This window comes from Panthera pardus, unplaced genomic scaffold (assembly GCF_024362965.1).
Source record: "Panthera pardus isolate Hobbes unplaced genomic scaffold, ASM2436296v1 HiC_scaffold_2, whole genome shotgun sequence".
Lineage (NCBI taxonomy): Eukaryota > Metazoa > Chordata > Mammalia > Carnivora > Felidae > Panthera > Panthera pardus.
In genome coordinates, this window is record NW_026526765.1 from 95,671,890 (window position 1) to 95,680,533 (window position 8,644).

The following is an 8,644-nucleotide window of genomic DNA, read 5'->3' on the forward strand; positions in this document are numbered from 1 at the left end:
GGAAAAGGCCACGAGCTCCCAGTTTATTTCTGGTCAATTCTCTGATCTCATTAAGGTCCCTTCTATCCTTTGGATGAAAGAACACATTCCAGCAGGTGGCAGGAGCTTATCTGGAGGAGGAGAGGATATTTTTTGAGAAAGCAGGGCCAGCAAAGAGTGGGAGCGTGCTGCCCTCAGTCTTTATCTATCTAAGGCAGGTCAGGCTAGCCAGAGACATTGTCATTTTTCACTAAACAAGTTGGGGTTGCCTTAATGAATTTTAAGGGCTTTCAGAAGATCCTGTCATTTGTACTGTCAGCATTTATAACCTAACAGAAGACACCTCTCATTCAGAACTCACCATTCTGTGAATTCTGACCAACTTTTGCCAATTCTTTTCACATCAGGGGCGCCCAGGTGGCTCAGTCGGTTGAGTGTCCGACTTCGGCCCAAGTCATGATCTCACAGTCTGTGAGTTCAAGCCCCGCATCGGGCTCTGTGCTGACAGCTCAGAGCCTGGAGCCTGCTTCAGATTCTGTGTCTCCCTCTCTCTCTGCCCCATCCCCACTCATGCTCTGTCTCTCTCTGTCTTAAAAATAAATAAAACATTAAAAAAAATTTTTTTTAATTCTTTTCACATCAGATCTACCCAGGGATAGAAATAGTACTCTGCTTTCTCCTAGTAACACCAAATTAAGATGATAATGAGTACCTAATAGATGCAAAATTAAGCCCATTTCTGTACCACAGGAAAATGTCTTTTGTGAGTATTTTTTCCACCAAAAGTCAAGGTTTTATCTTGTTATCTATGTTTTATAACTATGCTACTATATATGCATGTATAGTAAGTTCTTATCTACATGACTTGTGTGTAGGACTTATTTGATTGTTACACCTTAAATGGAATGACTGTTTCATAAAACATGGCCAGAAAGCAGGTGCTCTTGAAGTAAATGATTTCTCAACAACCTCAGTGTGAAGTGGAACAGAAAGGAGTGTTTGTTGAATCTGTGCCATGTGACGGACACTGTACTAACTGTTTGACATTTCATTTCTATGTATAGGGGCCCTTGCAGGGGTGTTCCTTTGCGAGGGGGATGAGGGAAGGAAAGGGAAGAGGCTCAGATGATTTCACCTGCTGGGTTGCTACAGAGATCAGTCTGGTCGTCCAGTACGCCAGTCAGAAGGTGGAGATCTTGTTCATGTTTCTGGTACAGTTTTTCCCTCTAGCTTGACTGCCTTGTTTCTAGAATATCTGCTAGGGTACTTCTTAACTGTATATTTTATATTTCCTCCTTTTGAACTTTGTCCTTCAGCCTCCGTTGGTGTTTACAGTGCTTGCTATCACTTGGTTGCAAATGGTACTTTGCCGATCATATTTATGCAGTGTGTTTTAGTTCCAATTTTTTTTAACTTAAAAACTTCAGATAATCCAAGGACAGTGCGCTTGTTATGCAGAGTTCCAGTCAATAAAATTTAAGTAGGAACTATTTATAACTATCTATAAAGACCTTGGGAGGACCATTCATCTCTTAAATTCCTTAGTGAAATAAGCTGTAAACCTGTAAAACTCATCCCCCAAGACTAAACACTAGTTCAGCAGGATGTGGGTTTTGCAGTCAGTGTTAGTTAGGTGACTTTGTGGTCAATTCTGGTTGCACAGAAGTCAAGGCGGCTCCAGGTTGATCACATCATTAGATCAGCTGCAGAAGTATCTCATGGCCTAGATTTTAGGTGATACCGATGGAATCATACGATATTTGTCTTTTTTGTGTCTGGCTTATTTATTTGACTTAGCATAAACTTTTCAAGGCTTATCCATATTGTGGCATATATCAGAATTTCACCCCATTGTATGGATATACCACATTTTGTTTCCATTCATCTGTTGATAGACTCTTGGGTCATTTCTACCTTTTGGCTGTTGTGAATGATTCTTCAATGAACCTTCATTTATGAATTGTTTGGGTCCCTGCTTTCATTTATTTGGGTATATGCATAGGAATGGAATTGCTGGACAATATGGTAATTTTACGTTTAACTCTTTGAGGTAGGATTGGGTTTCAGTTGTGTTAATTTCAAAGACTCAGAGTAAAATGCCATCTCACTGGAAATCAAGCTGTGGGGTCAGTGTTTGTTAACAGACCTGTAAGTGATCCCTCGATATCTCACTTAGGCCTTTTACTCTCTAACCTAGAATATTTATTGAGTACAGACTATGTCCTATGCCCCATTTTGGAATAGAGACCAGAGAGAGAGTCTCCTAATCCAGTGTAGGATACAGACAGTTACTTCACAGTATGCAAGTGCTGTCATAAAGGAGAGCACTATTGGGGCGCCTGAGTGGCTCAGTCGGTTGAGCATCCGACTTGAGCTCAGGTCATGATCTCACGGCTTGTGAGTTCAAGCCCTGCATCGGGGTCTGTGCTGACAGCTCAGAGCCTGGAGCCTGCTTCAGATTATGTCTCTGTCTCTACCCCTCCCCCACTCATGCTCTGTGTCTCTCTCAAGAATAAATAAACATTAAAAAATAAAACAAAACAAAAAGGAGAGCGCTATTATGAGGGATCCCAGAGAGAAGAGGAGTTGTGAAGTCTTTCCCAAAAGACTGAAGATTCCTGACTGAATCTTGAAGAAGGAGTAGGAGCTAGCTGGTTGAAGAAGGGGTAAAATTTCAGAGAACTTCAGAGTATGTCATGTGCAAAGGCCCAGAGAGATGAAAGCATTGAGACATTGAGAAAATTAGAATGGGTTAGTGAACTGAAACACAGGATGTTAGGGAAGGAGATATAGCAAGATGGTGGTAGAGAAGGCGGCAAAGGGTAGATCAGTAAAGTCTTTGTAAGTCATATGGAAGATTCGGGTTTTATTCAGAAAGTAATACAGAGATAGTGAAGGATTTTTTTGTAAAGAAGTGATGTAATAAAAAATATGTTCTGAGGGTACCTGGGTGGTTCACTCAGTTAAGCGTCCAACTCTTGATTTTGGCTCAGGTCATGATCTCACCATTGGTGAGATCGAGCCTCACATCAGGCTCTCTGCTGAGAGCTTGGCGACTGCTTGAGATTCTCTCTCCCTCTCTATCCCTTCCCCCACTCGTGTGTGTGTTCTCTCTCTCAAATAAATAAACATTAAGTGTGTGTATATATATATACACTTAATGTGTATATACATATACACTTAATGTGTATATGTATATATATATATATATATATATATACATATACATATTTAACATTTATATATGTTCTATAAGTCTAGGCAATTAGGGAAATCCCAGCATTCTCTTGAAAGGCTGCAGTATGGCAGTGACAATGGAAATGGAGAAGATGGAATGGATTCAGAGGGCATTTAGGAGGTAGAATCAGTAGGACTTCTTGCCTAATGTAGATGGCAAGGAAAAGCAAAGAATGCAGGATGACTGCTAGATCTCTTGAGTTGACCAGCCTCATTTACTGAGAGTAAATTCAAGATGTGGAGGGGTTTAGTTTGGGTGGAGGCAAGGAGGCAAGACAAAGCAAGATGAATGATGAGTTAATTTTGTTTTGAGTTTAAGGTGCCAATGGACTAGCCAGATGGAGATGTGAGTCTGGATGGAGCTTAGAAGAAATATATGAACTGGAGATCGATGCTTGGGAGCTGTCAGCATACGTAATGGTAACTGAGGGCGTGAGAAATGAGAACACAAGATAGAAGAGTCACTTCGGGGCAGGTGCAGCACAAAAGCTTGGGAAAGGGACAAGCAATGGCCAGGAGGGGTGAGTGGATACACAAAGAGTAGGGACTCATGGAAGCCTAGAGGAGAGTTTCAAAAAGTCAGATTTCACACAAAAACAAAGCAACTCATGTCTTAAGGCATTGATATTCAAACTGTGTTGAAACCCTTTGTTAACATTTAACTTGTAAATATATTTTAACTGAAAAAAAGTAAAAACCGACCAACTCAAATATGTCGCTTACAACATGTTAAAACATGGAAATCCAGCAGACGTCAGTACCGGGTTAACTGTTTTTGTGCAAAGGCCACAGTAAGGCCATCTCGCTACATTGAAGAGCATCTTTATATTTCAAGGTGAGTTATTAAATAACTCCATTTCCTAGTGTGAATTAGGACTTTTTTGATACTTTGCAACTGAAACAAATACAGAAATAGGGTCTACTAACCTCACGTCACTGTTCCATAAACCCAGTCTCAAGTGCTTGTTGTTTATGAAAATAACTTCACTTTTCTTACTGACTTATTGATTCAATTAAATGTCACGCACCACCTTTTCTGTTACTGTGTTGGTTTTCCATGTAGCTGTCGTTTCCAAAAGGTGGTTGCGATAGAGGGCCACAGATAAAAGGAGGTAGACACTTTCCTAGTAGAACTTGGCTTATTTTTTCTGTGACTCCCTTGCCTCTCCTCAAAGTCAAGTTCTAGGGGCTGAAATGTATTTCCTGCATCTTGTTTAACGTATTATTTGGATGCTTAACTCATTACTAGGAACAGGTGATTTTGTGTTTGCATTGCTTTGGGAAGTTTAGAGAGTTAATACTTAGGTTATCTTAAATGACCTTTATTCTTTTTTTCATACTGATTCGTAAGTAACTGTATACAAATTATCTTTGGTAGACACGATCTTAAACAATGACAACAACAACACTCTGTGTATTTGGTTTCAGACTGTGGTATGGTGTTTGACTTTTATTTCTGGTTTAAGTTAAAATTAGCTTGAATTCCTTGAGTAGACACAGCTTGCACTACCTGGGCAACAAATGAGCATGTTAGACATTCCAGGAAGAAAAGAGGAGCTACTGTTTTTCACATACAGCTCCAAGTGATCCATAAGATTTGCAAATCATTTGTGCATTGTGAAATAAATTCTAACTTTTAAACCATTTTTGTTCATATTTTTCTATTTACTGATTAATCTTGGTCTCCTTTAGCAGAACCCTTATTTTAGAGTATACTCTGCATTGAAATCCCATGGTATATTTCAAAGTATAAAGCATAGAACTTCATGATCTGTGGCACATGGCCATCTCACAACAGTCAACGACAAATTTTCACAACAGTGTCGTGACCTAAATGTTACTGTTCTCCCCGCTTTGTAGATTTTACAGAGCCTGAGATTCCGCAACATTAAGTGATTGGCCAAGTCCAGAGGCCACCAAGGAGTAGAATACAGGCCCTGTACCTGCTAACCCTGTACCCATCCCACTCCATCATGCCCAAACTATGAACTGCAGACCTTTTTTAAAACGACAGGTACAAAAGTTTATCAATTCCTGGTATTTAACAACCTGTCACTTAATGAGAAAAATCGTTCATTTTCCGTTTAACAATGGTATAATGTCTCTGAATATTTATGTCTCTGCTTTCTCCTTTTGTAGAAAAAAAACTTTAATTATTCTACTCATTCATATATGCTTTCTTTTTGCAAACATTTTTAATAGTACAGTAGAAAAAGAAAAAGAACGGATGTAACATTCTTAATAAGAGTAAAACAAAAATCACCCTTGATCTGTCAATTCCTTCCCTAGAAATTATGTCCTTTTAGCATATTTATATGCCTTTATATATAATATTTATGTGCTTATAGAAATATCTAATTGTTTGGGGGGTAGGGGGCACATAAATTCTATTACTGCATCTTGCTCTATAATTTGCTGGGGTTTTTTTAATCTCTTTGGAAGCTCCATCCAAGTACATACGGTTTTTAACTTCTTCAGAGTGTTCCATTTTATGGATATATCACAGTTTAAGCATTTCCATTTTTTTTCTTTCCTTTTTCACACTACCCTCTTGTTCTTGACCTGGAGGCTACTTTATTAAGCACAGTATTAGGGGTATTAAAGATTGGTTAGTGCTCAGTTACCAAACGTCCCATAATGCCTTCTATAGCACCAGTCAAAATGAACTTTAAGTGAATAAATTTTCCTAAAAACGAAAACTCAAAAAAAAAAAAAAAAAAAAAGACTTAACTGGTCTTGATAAAATTATTTCTAAATTACACTATAAGCAACACCTAGCAACGTGCTTAGAACATAGCAGTCACTCGATAAACGTGTGGAATGACTAAACACGCTTACTGTCTTAGAAAAGAGGGGACACCTAACAGAAACTAACCTTTGCTTAGTGACTTGGTCCACCAGCTCTTGTACACAGTGTCCCCATCTGGGGTGCCTGGAGGACCATCAGGGGTGTATAGGGAGTTTAAAATGCAAGGTGCTGTGCTCTGTAGTCCTCAAAGTAGAGAAGAAGGGGACAGGACTAAAAAGGAAAGGAGAAATACAGAGATACTTAAACTGGTATTTCCACGGGGCTCCTGGGTGGCTCAGTCGGTTGAGCGTCTGACTTCGGCTCAGGTCATGATCTCACAGCTTGTGAGTTCGAGCCCCGCGTCAGGCTCTGTGCCGACAGCTCAGAAGAGCCTGGAGCATGCTTCAGATTCTGTGCCTCCCTCTCGTCTGCCCAACCCACTGGCATCCTGTCTCTGTCTCTCTCAAAAATAAGTAAACATTAAAAAAAAAATTATTAAAAAAAAAAACTGGTTATTTCCAGGCAATGCCTCCCTCTTATGCCAAGAGCCTTTTGTCACCTTGATGGTGGCTTTGCAGAAGATGCTGCCTGTTAGCTGTTGATTCAAACTTTTTGTGAGTACCTACAGTGCCACAGGGCACTGTACTAAGCACAAGGAACAGAAAGGTGATAATTCACAGTCCTTACCCTCAAGACGGAGGAAGCAGACGTGTTAATTGATAGGTACAATGAGCTAGTAAGACCGAACGGAGCCATAGCTTCTGGTGAATAGACAGGAGAAGTTGGGCATTGTCACTGAGGGGGTGGCATTTGAGCTGAGATAAAGATGAATACATGTCCCCTTTGACAAAGATTCGGATGGATCTTTGGATGTATGAGGAGCCTAGGGGAAAGGGCACATCACAAAGAGCCACACACACCAATTTAGCCTAACACCCTGGCGGACCCATCAGTGGCTTAGCTAGGAATCCAGAGCAGATGAGGTGGGCACATTCCAGACCGCAACCTTGTCTTGGGTTCTCAGCAGTTCTGACTTCTCCTAAAGGGAGTGGATGGCACTGAAACCTTGGATGAGGAAAGTAACATGATGACTAGATTCACATTTTAGAGAAAGTAAATCACTCTGGCCACAGTATCAAGAATAAATTTAAGACTACGTGAGATGAAGGAGGTGTTAACTTTATTGTGGTAATCATTTCACAATAAATACGTATATCAAATCATCACATTGCACACCTTAAACTTACACAATGTTATATGTAAAAGATATTTCAATAAAGCTGGGGAAAATGGATTAAAGGTTCTGCAAGACCAGATTCAGAATTCAGGATGACTGTTTTTTTTTTTTTTTTTTTTTTTTTTTTTTTTTTTAATTGTGGCAATCCAGGTAAGAGCAAACAAAAACTGGAAATGATGCCAGAAGAGGAACTGAATATGAGAGAGACTCAAGAGGTATCTAATGGGAAGATATTTTGAAATTCTAAATTTCTGTTTTTGTGGCATTTATTGCTTCGTTTCCCTTCCTCCCACCCCCCAATTCAGGCAAACAAATGCCTTCTATTCCCTGGCCCTCAGGATTGGGTTGTTACTGCAGTAATGACAATCATTTCTTATTTAAAAAAATTTTTTTTAATGTTTATTTGTTTTTGAGAGACAGCATGAGCAGGGGAGGGCAGAGAGAGAGAGGGAGACACAGAATCTGAAGCAGGCTCCAGGTTCTGAGCTCCAAGCTGTCAGCACAGAGCCCAACGTGGGGCTCAAACTCAGGAACCACGAGATCATGACCTAAGCCAAAGTCGGACACTTAACTGAGCCACCCCGGTGCCCCAATGACAGTCATTTCTCTTCTTTTGAATTTCTGCACTCACATGAGGTTCTTATGGGACAGGGAAGTGGAATTGAAGGGAACAAGATAATGAGAAGGTAGCAAGTACCCCTAAGAAGGGGCCCTGGACACTGCTCCTTCCCTTCAACACACCAGCCTTAGATCAGAGGTTGGAGGGTAAACAAATGACCCCCCAACAGGATGGAGGATTGGAGACCCATGCCTCAGTTTCCAGGTTTGCCTACAGAAGAATTCCCCTGGGCCAGGATGATGGAGCAGCTGCTGAGGAGAAATGATGTGGTGTGTCCACTAAGAGAGTCCCCAACAAGTTTGTTGGAGCTCAAAGAAAGTGCCTGAAAAGTCTCCCTGCCCCAACTTCAGCATGTGAAGAAGCAACTGAGGAAGAAGCCTGTGAACCGGGAGAACGGGTCACCTGTATGGATCTGGCACCAAAGATCAGATGGACCTCTCCGTGGATTCTGGTGCAGAAGGCTCTCAAAACAAATGCCAGCATGGATAGAAGTGGATCGAGAACCAGAACCTGCCACTTTCCTAGCCCCTTGAGTACTTTGACACTTTATGGAACTCACTTGGATCCCTAGGAAGGAAGTGGTAGGAAGGGAAACCTTAACTGGCTGATTTTATCTTGAGTTGACAAAAGCAATGTTTCTGCTGCCAGGCAGAATACCATTTAGAATAAAATTGAGAACAAAATTATTTGGTATCCTGCTCATGGCCTGTGAGCATGTACTCATTACCAGTAGACTTTGCAGGACATGGTAACTGTTGGGAGGATTTCTAGGTTTCCAGATTTG